The sequence below is a fragment of the Nelumbo nucifera genome, chromosome 8, assembly GCF_055504915.1.
Source record: "Nelumbo nucifera cultivar China Antique chromosome 8, China Antique-T2T, whole genome shotgun sequence".
Taxonomy (NCBI): Eukaryota; Viridiplantae; Streptophyta; class Magnoliopsida; order Proteales; family Nelumbonaceae; genus Nelumbo; species Nelumbo nucifera.
In genome coordinates, this window is record NC_142656.1 from 48,062,187 (window position 1) to 48,074,819 (window position 12,633).

General features: G+C 42.4%; 1 pseudogene across 1 annotated transcript; it reads left to right on the forward strand.

Annotated features, from left to right (window-relative positions):
* Positions 1-663: 663 nt before the first annotated feature.
* Positions 664-11,788, forward strand: LOC148789982 (uncharacterized; annotated as a pseudogene). Its single transcript, XR_016079724.1, has 6 exons — positions 664-1,147; positions 8,534-8,606; positions 9,087-9,147; positions 9,282-9,355; positions 10,918-11,592; positions 11,711-11,788. The product of XR_016079724.1 is annotated as an uncharacterized LOC148789982 (transcript).
* The last annotated feature ends 845 nt before the right edge of the window (positions 11,789-12,633 follow it).

A 12,633-nucleotide genomic window follows, 5' to 3' on the forward strand; every position in this document is an offset into this window, starting at 1 on the left:
CACGGTGACATGCAGGTTTTCTGGCTGACAACGACAAAAAATATCGTGGACGGCATTGCCAGTCTGATAGACTGAAGATGAATAGAAAGGATACTAAAGAAGAGAGAAAAAAAGCTTAGTAGTTTGAGAGAAAAACTTAGTTGATTGTTTCTTTCGTTTCTCTCAGATGTCACTATGCAATAAAGGAGGAGGTATTTATAATAGTTAGAGTCGGTAGAAGATGAACCGACTCACGTTGGAAGAAGACTCGACTATCATTAACTGACATTGGGAGAAGACTCGACTGTCATTAACTTACATTGGAAGAAGACTCGACTAACATTGGAATTAACTCACATTGGAAGAAGACTCGATTTACATTGGAAAGTAACTTACATTGGAGGAGGACTCGACTTACATTAACTTCTCTGTTTCTCAAGGATGACTCGAGAAGACCGAATTAATGTTTCTGAAAATGTGTAGCAGCATTTAATACAGTCCCGCAATGATCTCATACGCCTTGAAGTTGTACACTGAGATCAAATGGCTTATCAGTGTCAGTCCGTCGATAAAACTCCCTACCTTCAAAAACAAGCCATTTGAACTTTGAAGCCGCTGGTAGATCGTTGGCCTTTCTTTGGAACCATCATTGTTTCTCGTCCCACGGTCCCAGTAGCCTACGCCATGACCAATTTGAGTTTGAAACTTCTGATAGACACGAATGCTAACAAAGTCCTATTTGCTGAAGTAGGGAAGGACTTGGTAGATTTCCTCTTCAACCTCCTGGCGATGCCTCTCGGAACTATTGTAAAGCTTCTCACGAAGCAGAACATGGTGGGTTCTGTGGGAAACTTGTATGACAGTATAGAAAACCTAAACCAAACGTACATCCAACCGGGCCAAAGCAAAGACTCCCTCTTGAACCCCAAATCTCCAATATGCGTGGCCCAGGTTCCTCTCCTTTTACCAAAACAGGACCCAGTCACGAAAATTTACTATTCGTGCGGCGATAACAGTGGTTTGGGTGCAGTAGTTCTCGACATTATTATGTATCAGACACTTCTGGCGTTGATTGTCCCCTTTGCCGGTGTAAAATGTCAACTAAGATGCAGTACGTTGAATCCCAAGCGACCAATAAGGTGGCGACAACCGGAGACGAAGAGGGAGGGTATGTGAAGGGAGTTGTGACATACATGGTGATGGACGATTTGGCAGTCTCGCCCATGTCCACCATCTCAACTATTACTCTTCTCAACAAGTTCAATGTCAAGGATGTTGGCAAGCTTGAGGAACGAGTTGTTCATTTGGGCTATGATGAGGTAAACGAACAAACTGCTATCACTTCTTTTTTCTCTCTGCGTTTTTTGGGCATGATCACGGAAGTTTTGCATGTATCGTATGGCAAATTTGCTTTTTCATGGCTTTGTTATTTTACAGGGTTTATCATTGCTGAAAGCTTCCCTGCAATCAACTACTGTTCTTACTGACATCTTTCTTGGAAAGAGTGCGCTTTGAAGTTGTTGAATGGATGATTTGGTGTTGATTTTGTTTGCCCCATGAAGCGCTAGCAAGCATGCATCTGTTTTGCTTATTTTTTTAAGTCCTTTCTGGTTATTAAAGTATGTGTTATGTTCGGCTTCCGTTTGTTTCGGACTTTCAGGCAATGGTTAAAATGTTTTTGATAATATAGCCACTTTACAATTACAATGCATGCGGATGTATTTCAAAGGGTACCAAAACGATCTATCTCTGTGAAAGGGTTATAATAGTGGCTGATGTATATTTCAAACTACAAAGCTCACTTTGCATTTAGCTATAATAACAGATGCAGTGTTTTGGGGGGTGACTTTTTGTTCCAACTTTGACATCCAAAAACAATTAAAATTTCCATTGCAGTTGTGGAACAAATGGCCAAAAAATCCCCTTTTTTGTGATTTTTCATGTGGGTATGTCGACACACATAATGGGTTATTTTCACATACTGAAGGAGCCTTGGATTAATTCAATCTATTTTCCTTGATTGGGTCAGGAATCAGGGTCTCCCACGTTTTAAGCCTTTATTGAAGAACTGCAACTAAGGCTAGATTGGACCGTATTCCTAACAACTCCCAATCATGAAATCAAATTAAATGAACCAATCTAGTTTTGAAGGTTAGATTGGTTTTCTTCTTGTCAACACACAAAATTCAATAGTAGAAGACATCAGTGTCATTCGAAAGTATGCAGTTACTTCAAAATGAGCATGAAATACAAAATAAGACAAAAGACGATTCCATGATTTTAGGGCGCAGAAGGTTGTGGACATGTTTAATTAGTAAATGATTCAAATATTCAGAAATTTTCATTCAGCCATCATGTCTACAGCTCCATACTTTATGAAAACCTGAAGAAGTTCTTAAAAAACTGAAAAGTACAATTGGATGCAGAATATTTCTATTCTTTAATTAACGTTGTACACATACATTTGCATGTAATAAGACAAATAACATTTTTGCAACACAACTCAAAGATTTAAACTCTTAGTTAAATAAGATACAAATAATTAATTAAGATTCAAGCTAACTTCAACGACCATATGCATACAAACAAGAACCCTAAACAAAACAAACTAAATCAAAGCATTGAAAAACAAATTCAAATACCAAGCCTTGAATGTCATTTGATGTAGGTGTATCCGGTTAGCCCAATATTGGTTCTACATGTGTATGTCAGCGTGTCCCAGGGCAAAGCCAATCAGAGAACGGGTAGAGGGCGCACTTAGGGACGAGTTCAGCGGCTATCGGGGGACGAATCTCACTGCGTCATCTGGTGGCCGTATATGGCCGTGCTTCTCGTATAAATAGGAGGTATCACCCTCAAGGTAAAGGATCCAAAGCTCAAGACTCCCAACCTCTCCTTGAGATATCTTGTTAACTCTTGTGGCCTCATCTGAGTTTCCTCGTACCTCAAGCCTTGGCCACTCTTTACACACATACCAACTTGATCGTCAGAGTACTCACCTCGGGTGTGACCTAGGGTTTCTAACATTGTTCTCTTTGCAGAATCTGACCCCTCGTCTTTGACCACCAAGGACACCTCAGGCCTCGGGAGACCACCTTAGCTTGGGAGCAAATTTATCTTGTTGATCCCACGGCCAATGTAAGCATCAACAATTGGCGCCGTCTGTGGGAACGTCACTAGGAATTTCCTTTGTTTAACTCCAAATTAAAAGAATAAACTCCTAAGCCTCAGCCGACATGGTGAGGAATGCGAGAAACACTCAGGACCTGGTTAACACTGAACAACTTCAAGCGGTCCTCGACCGGCTGGACCACCTCACTCAACGGGTTGATGAGGTGTACTCCAGGTAAGAGGCCATCCCTAGAGCGGCCACCCCGCCGAGGGTAACACAAGTCTGTGGACCCGCTAGCACTTGGCCCCACCGATTCCCCTCGGGTTGAGCCTTCAAAATCTGGTTGTAGCCGACGCACTAGCGAGCTGTCGAGAACCTCAAGACCCTCTAGCCAAAGGGGGGAAGAATCGGCACAGTCTCACGACAATTGTCAAAACTCCGAACAACATCTCCGCCGCCGAAGAAGAGAGAACTCTAGGAACGAAGGCAGGCACCTTGGGCATCACAACCCCCTCTCGAGGACCGAGGGCCGACGCCATGCCTCTCCCTTACAAGTCTCGGACCTCTGAGACCTCCTGAACAACTGTAGGGCCAGAAGGGATGGATGTGGCCCTGCAACCAAGCAGTCGGGGTCCAGGCTGACCCCAACTGAGTACGTGAAGACCGGAATGGTGCATAGGTCCTCTTAACCAAAGAATCGTGGACTTGCAAGCCTAGCTCGGAGCTCGTCTTAGAGCAATTAAGGACAAGCTCTGCTAAGTCAGAGAGAGTCGAGCTAACGTCTCAACTAGCCAGAGCCATCCAACAGGAAGGATGGATGCATTCACCTTGAACATCATCTCCGAGTCCCTTCCTCCACACTTCAAAACACAAGCACTGGAGATGCACGATGGAACGATAGACCTCGACAACCAACTAGAAAGTTTCAAGGCGCTCATGCTCCTTTATGGGTACTCCGACGCCTTGACGTGCTGGACTTTCTAGGCGACCTTCAAGGGGGCAGCTCAACAATGGTTCTCTAGACTCCCACCTCGCTCCATCAGCTCATGGGATCAGTTCGCCAACTTGTTCCTCGTCCATTTCATCAGCAGCAGGCAATGCTAGAACAGCGTCGTCTCGCCGATGTCCGTCAAGCAGAAGCGGAGCGAGAGATTGCGGTCCTACATCGACCGCTTCAAGAAGAAAGAGCTTGAGGTCCGGGGCCTCGATCCAATGATCTCCATGCATGCTGCTATTAGTGGCCTCCTCCTTGGCTTGGCCTTAAAGTGTTTAGCAGCCAAGACTCCACCGAAGTCCAGGTGAAATTCCTCAAGAAGGCAAAGAAGTGCATCGTGGCTGAGGAGGCCTCGGCCAGTCATCACCTGGACAGGGAGGCTTAGCGCCACCACAGAGGCCCAAAGAAGAAGGGGAAGAACGGAGACAACCATAACAACAAAAACAACAAGGATAACAAGATGCCACCGGCCTCGACCCTGGCTTACAACCAATAAATGCCACTCAACTCCACTCGAACCCACATTCTGATGCAGGTCGGCAAGGAGGAATATGTGAAGTGGCTAGAAAAGTAGAAGAGGAACCCCAAGAGGGGAAACTCGAAGGAGTACTACAAATTCCACCGTGGCACCGACCATGACACCAAGGACTGCTATGAGTTGAAGAATGAGAAAGAGTCCCTCATTCGCCGCGGTCACCTCAAGCAGTATGCCAGGGGCAAGGCCAGGGCCTCATTCTCCCATCAACAGTAGCAGCAACATCAACAACTTGTCGGCGTCATCGACATCGTAGTTGATGGCTCGGCCTTAAGTGGAGCCTTGGGCTCGGCCCACAAGGCCTACGCCAGGTAGGTAAACATCTAGGATGCAGCCCCAAGAAGCCAAAGTAGTAAGAAGCCCTCACCTTCACAGATGAGGACCTAAAGGGGGTCACGGTCCCCCATGACGATGCACTTGTAATCTCAGTCGTCGTCGTAAATTTTTTGGTGAAGAGATTTTGGTAGATAGTGGCTCTTTGGCTGGCATCCTCTTCTATGAAGCACTTGAGAAGATGAGGCTAGCGCCCGAGCGCCTACAACTCACCAATGTCCCACTCGTTGATTTCTCCAGCAACGTAGTTCAACTTGAAGGAAAAATTAGCCTACCCGTCATAGTAGGAACAGTGCCTCAGCAGGTGACGAGGATGAACAGACTCCTGGTTGTAAGGATCGGCTCCCCCTACAATGCCCTCAAGTTCCCCATTGAACATGGCGTCGGAGTCGTGCGGGGGGGTCAGCAAGCAGTTTGTCAATGCTACGTGACGACACTGAAGGGCAAGAATAAAGAAGCACTGTTACTTGAGGGCATTGACCTCAAGGAAGATCCAACGAGCCAAGGCAAGTCGGTCGAGGACCTCGTCTCGGTCCCCCTAGACGAGGCTAACCCCAAAAAAACAGTTTGCGTCGGGTCCAACCTTCCCCTAGAGAGCCTATCCGAACTGTCTGATCGTGGACCCGAGCTCTAAGCCAATTCGACAAAGGAATAGGAACTTTGCACTGGAGTTTTGGAAGGCCATAGGAGAGGAAGTTGGCAAGCTACTCGATGTTGGCTTCATCTGAGAGACCTTAACCGAGCCTCTCCCATTGGCCGGCCACGACTCTATCGGCCCTCAACAGCCCTTGGCCTTTTGCCAAGTGGGGCATTGACCCGTTCCCTCAAGCAACAGGAAATAGAAAATACCTCGTCGTCACCATTGATTAATTCACCAAGTGGGTTGAAGCCGAGCCCTTAGCCACCATCATAGCTCGAGTGATCCAAAGCTTCTTCTGGAAGAACATCATCTGTCGCTTCGGCCTCCCCCACATGTTGGTCACTGACAATGGAAAGCAATTTGATGACACATGGTTTCGAGAATGGTGTGCCTCCCTCGAAATTAAACAACAATACACCTCTGGCAATGGTTCCCCTAAAAAATCTTGCATCAAAACCAACCATTGATCCATCTTGGTCATATCAAACCATATAAGGGAATAAACAACCCTATAAATCATGCATGAAAATCAACTAGAAGTCGATGTATTATAATGATAATAAAAGAGCATAGAAAATGATAGAAATAATAGCCAAAAAAAACCCTAGTTGTCTCCTCTGGCATTGACAACAAGAGGTCGTCTTCTTCGGCAACGATTGAGTTAAATACACTTGTAGTAGCAGTAGCAGATGCATTTTGTTCCAGCGATTTCTTCCAAAATAAATTGAGACGATCTTCATACAATGCTCTCTGGTTTGTGACTCATCGATTTCAACTGTGACTCATCGATTTCAACTTTTACAACAACGTATTCTGCTTACCATCGCCGACAAGGAGAATTGGTTTCTTAGAACTTCAGGGCATAGAGTGGATGAATAGTGGTTCCCACTCACAGGGAAAAGATGTTATGGTGGGGGTCATTTTTGTTATTTAAAAAAAAATCCATACAGTTGTTGAAACCATGAAGGGTAATTATGTGTTTTTGCATTTTTTTTGGCGATGAATTAACATCAGGTCCTGGATTGTCACATTTTGAAAGTCTAGGCACTAGACTTTCACGTTTTTGGGTACTGATTGTTGGATCATATTGTATTATGTTTATATTAATTCTAAATAGATATTAGTCTTTATTTTATCTTATTACATTTTACTAATTTATTAATTTTTTATTATATTAATAAAGATATTTTTATCAATAATAATAATTAATAATTATTTTTATCTTATTTAAGTAATTTAATAAATTATTTTTACTATGGGTATTTAATTTTATTATTTCAAATGGAATATAAATGTATTAACTTTTATGATGTTTTCTTCAATGTTTTCAACTTGTCATTAACTTAGAGAATTAAACCATTCGAACCATCACTCGACCTATTTCTAATTCTAGGTTCCCTAAAACCTACTATTTTGTCAAAAACCAGTGATTTGGTTAAAACTCATTCATCCCAAGTGGTTGACTATTGACCCTTTTGATCTAGTCATTGGGTCATAGCCTCATGGGTTATAATATACAATGTATTGAAAACTTATAGAGGACTCAACATTGTGCTCAATTGTCCGGTTGAGGTGACCCTTTTTTTTTATTTTGGATGATGTTTTCACAATTTTCAAAACCCCATTATAGAAAAAAACTTATTGGTCTCAAACTACAATTTTCAGATAAATGATGTGCCATGGTTTGATTTGTTCAACCTATATTGTTGAATCGTTGACCCGTGATCAAGGTTCAAAAAATCAATATGTTACACCTATTATTGGGCATGTCGTATCGTATCTTTTGAGTCTCGAAACACCTGTTTATAGTTGTTTTGGAACCCCACCCATTTTTAACTCCCCAAAAACCAAAATTTGAGAAAAAACTAAAACAAGTTGAGTCTATGTGTTTTTAAGTACCAATATGCCTCTACCGGTACATAGAGGCATATTGATACCTTGAATCATGCTCGTGACCTAGAGGCGAAAACTATTCAGCTTCCAAGTTGATTTTTAAAACATTGGTTTTATTTGTTGAGTGAATTAAATAATATTTATTTTGAATTACTACATTAATTAACTTAAAAATTAATTATTTTTTAAATTGAAGTAGATTATTTAGCCTAATAATATATCATTGAGTATCACCATTTCAATATAATTATTTTTATTGATAATTATAATTTTATATAAATATATCTAATGTATATAAAATTATAGTTAAATTGAAAGGAATATATAAGTTCATGAATTTTTGGCAATTTAATGGAATAATGAAGAGGAAAGGTTATTGAAGAGACAATGAATGGTATAATTAATTCTCCGGAGGTGGCCGGAGGCAGAGGTGGCGTCGGCGGCGGTGCTGGTGGCCATTCCTCTACCCGCCACCTGTCTCCAGCCATCTCTAGAAATGTTGCTAGAGGCGGAGGCGGAGGCGGGCGGAGGTGGTGGCGTTGGACAGAAACCACCAGCGTCGCCACTGCCACCTCTGCCTTCGGCCACCTCCAGCAATATTGCCGGAGGCAGAGGCGACGTCGGGCGGCGGCTCTGATGAACGGGGGCAAGAAGAAGAAGATGAACAGTATTTTTGCCTATTTTTAAAAAATTAACCTATTTTTTAGATTTTTTTTAATTATATTATATTAAACCACAAAAGTTGCCCAACCCTAGATTTTATCCCTTTTCCACCGATATGATCATTCTTGAACCAAACACAGTTCTGGCTGGAATAGCTTCTGGAGAGTGATGCCAAACAGATCCTTCAGGCAACCTCACGGTGACATGCAGGTTTTCTGGCTGACAACGACAATTTATAATTCCAAAAAATATCGTGGACGGCATTGCCAGTTCCGCAATGATCTCATACGCCTTGAAGTTGTACACTGAAATCAAATGGCTTATCAGTGTCAGTCCGTCGATAATACTCCCTACCTTTGGATCCATCATTGTTTCTCGTTGCAGAAGCCTATCCAATGGAAGCAAGTGAAGCAACCAAGTTGAGCTTGGAAGCTGCTACAAAGTCCTCTTTGCTGAAGTAGGAAAGAACTTCGTGATTTTCTCTTCCACCTCTTAGCGATGCCCCTCGGAACCATTGTCAAGCTTCTCTCGAAGCAGAACATGATTGGTTGTGTGGGACACTTGTACGACAGTATGGAAAACCTAAGCCAAAGTTTCTTCCAACCGGGCCATAACAAGGACTCCCTCTTGAATCCTAAATCAGCAACGTGTGTGACGACCCAAGTTCCCTTCCTGCCACTTGAATGCAGTGCCAGAGCATGGGACGGGGGCGTTGAAGCTGCTGTTAGCAAATTGCGACATCACTACGTGACAGACACTCCTGATGCTTGTTGTCCGAGTTGTTCGGAACTGATGTCAATTAAGCTGCAGTGTAAACCCAAATCGACCGAGATAACTGTTGAGGGAGGATACGTGAAGGGAATGGTGACTTAATGGTGATGGACGATCAGACAGTCATGCCCATGTCCACCATGTCAGTTATTAATTTGCTTAACAGGCTAAAAGTAAAGGAAGTTGGTGCAGTTAAGGAACAAGTTGTCGATTTCGGCTTCAATGAGGTAAAGAAAGAAAGCTTTCAGGAATGCTTTCATTGTGTCTAGCAGAGTTGGGGTTACTGAATATTGATCAGTGATGAAAGATTTGGCGTGGGTTTGATGTTCAGCAAGAATTCCCTCTTTTTGTTATTTGACAGGGTTTGGCACTTGTGAAAGCCTCAATGAAGTCAACTACTGTGCTTACTGATATCTTTATTGAAAAGAAGGAGCTGTGTTTTGGCCCATGATGCCCAAGTATTCTCATTTTGTTTTGGTGTTTTGAAATACATGATCAATGGTATATATCTAGTCGGGGCTTGGAAAATGCTTGGCGTTAATGCAATTCTGCCTTCATTTTGGATATATTAATAGAGCTGCTCTTTTTGGCCTATTACACATGTTCGCTTAGCATACCTTTGCTGAGAAAACCCCATCTTCAGGGTGTTTTTGATCTTAAGATGTGCAGATCCTATGAAAAGACCCTAAGCGTTTGCTCTTTTGTCTTCCAAGGCCTCTTCTCAATTTATTGACGCCCAATTCCTTGGTAGAATTGAAATGGTGAAGAAATTCTTGAGGATTAAATCGAGGGAGATTTTCCTTTGCTGAGTCTCTTCCCATATTTTATTTTTCATTTAAATTTATGAAGGGGCTTCGTAACACCACATCACTCATCTCTCTCTCTCTTCCTCTAATTAAGGGACGAGGCTTCCTTTGGGTTTGACCCGAATGTACAAAACGAATTAGATATTGATCCACTATTATCATGAAATGGACCAGATCTAGATCGTTTGAGGCTAAGGCAAAGCCAGCTAATGGCTTCTTTAAAGCAGCTGAGCCATCAAATACTGTCAACTTCCGATCGATTCAATTGCTCCCCCGCTCCCCCTTTTTTTCTTCTTTTCTTTTACTGACCCCACTGCTCCCTCTTCTTTCCCTTTCTCTTCTCCGCTCCCTCCTCTCCTCTCCCCTGTTTCCTCCCTTTCATTCTCCTTATTTCTTCCTTTTTTTTTTTTTTTCTTTCTTATTTTGATTTCCCTCTGGCTTACCTTTCTTCCTCCCAAGATCTCTCTTATCTATCTCCTTCCCGTTCTTGCTTCCCTCTCCCCAACAGTTCTTGACAATCCTCCTAAACCCCAAAATTCAGCCCTGGAAAACAGGGTACAAAAGGGGAGAACGTCTCCAATACTGAGGCATTCAACAGAACAAAAGCTTCTTCTAGATTCCAACATCATCACTTTAGACTTCAGATCGGCACCAAGGGATTAACACCCTTACAGTTGCAATCTTTTTTTTTTCTTTACTCCACTGGGGCAAGCAACTACACCAACCATCCACTCGGCTTCACAACAGAGCTGCAATCAGCCCACCATTGATTCAACATATCAGAGTACAGACGCGAATCCGGCGTGAATGGGCTGACGAAACACACCACTGTTCGCTCCATTTGATCTGGGAGAGAAAAGCTTCAACCGATTGCATGTTCTATCATCATCGTATTTGCAAAGTGAGAAGAAACCCAACGTTAGCTTTTACTGCCGAATCATTGTCTTGATGGAACTATTCCTTAACAACACTAAACCATTATATTTTATTCATAGCTTGTCCCTAATTTCATTCTTGTTTGTGACAAATATATCTATTGTGTTGGTGTGCCCCATTCCATCATTATTCATTTTCTCATCTTGCATTTCTGCTATTTCACTATACTTGGTTGTTTTTAAACGTATTCCCTCGAAATTGTACCATTAATGCCTTCATTAAACAATTCACAAGTGTCCTTTATCTTGTCTCCAGAACGATTAAACAAATCACGATCGTCCCAGTAGCCTACGCCATGACCAAGTTGAGCTTGAAGCTGCTGATAGACACGAATGCTAACAGAGTCCTATTTGCTGAAGTAGGGAAGGACTTCGTAGATTTCCTCTTCAACCTCCTGGCGATGCCTCTCGGAACTATTGTAAAGCTTCTCACGAAGCAGAACATGGTGGGTTCTGTGATAAACTTGTATGATAGTATAGAAAACCTAAACCAAACGTACATCCAACCGGGCCAAAGCAAAGACTCCCTCTTGAACCCCAAATCTCCAATATGCGTGGCCCAGGTTCCTCTCCTTTTACCAAAACAGGACCCAGTCACGAAAATTTACTATTCGTGCGGCGATAACAGTGGTTTGGGTGCAGTAGTTCTCGACATTATTATGTATCAGACACTTCTGGCGTTGATTGTCCCCTTTGCCGGTGTAAAATGTCAACTAAGATGCAGTACGTTGAATCCCAAGCGACCAATAAGGTGGCGACAACCGGAGACGAAGAGGGAGGGTATGTGAAGGGAGTTGTGACATACATGGTGATGGACGATTTGGCAGTCTCGCCCATGTCCACCATCTCAACTATTACTCTTCTCAACAAGTTCAATGTCAAGGATGTTGGCACGCTTGAGGAACGAGTTGTTCATTTGGGCTATGATGAGGTAAACGAACAAACTGCTATCACTTCTTTTTTCTCTCTGCGTTTTTTGGGCATGATCACGGAAGTTTTGCATGTATCGTATGGCAAATTTGCTTTTTCATGGTTTTGTTATTTTACAGGGTTTATCATTGCTGAAAGCTTCCCTGCAATCAACTACTGTTCTCACTGACATCTTTCTTGGAAAGAGTGCGCTTTGAAGTTGTTGAATGGATGATTTGGTGTTGATTTTGTTTGCCCCATGAAGCGCTAGCAAGCATGCATCTGTTTTGCTTATTTTTTTAAGTCCTTTCTGGTTATTAAAGTATGTGTTATGTTCGGCTTCTGTTTGTTTCGGACTTTCATGCAATGGTTAAAATGTTTTTGATAGTATAGCCACTTTACAATTACAATGCATGCGGATGTATTTCAAAGGGTACCAAAACGATCTATCTCTGTGAAAGGGTTATAATAGTGGCTGATGTATATCAAACTACAAAATTCACTTTAGATTTAGCTATAGTAACGGATACAGAGTTTTGGGGTGACTTTTTGTTCCATCTTTGACATCCAAAAACAATTAAAATTTCCATTGCACTTGTAGAACTGGCCAAAAAAGCCTGAAACCGAAAGGTGGAACAAATGGCCAAAAAATCCCATTTTTTTGTGATTTTTAATGTGGGTATCTCCACACACACAATGGGTCATTTTCACATACTGTGGTGGCATTCGGTAGTGTGTTCATCCTGTGGATGGACCATTTCAGTCTACCATTTCGGTCCATGCCACGGGATGAAATCACCATTTGGTTTGTTGTAGATGGGATCGCTCCATACTATCTCATGGATCAGCCTTGTTCACACTTTAATTTCTTGTCAATGGCATTTTTTGTAGACGGGATTGGTCTATGCTTGTTTTTGCTACCATCTTTCACGCGTACTCTCTAAATCCTACATCCTTTTACCGTTGTAGGTCTTCTCTGTCGAATTACTCCGCCGAAGGTTTCTACAATTAGAAGCTGTTGTGAACTTAAAAAGTAGTTCAGTCCTTCGTCTCTGAAGATCTA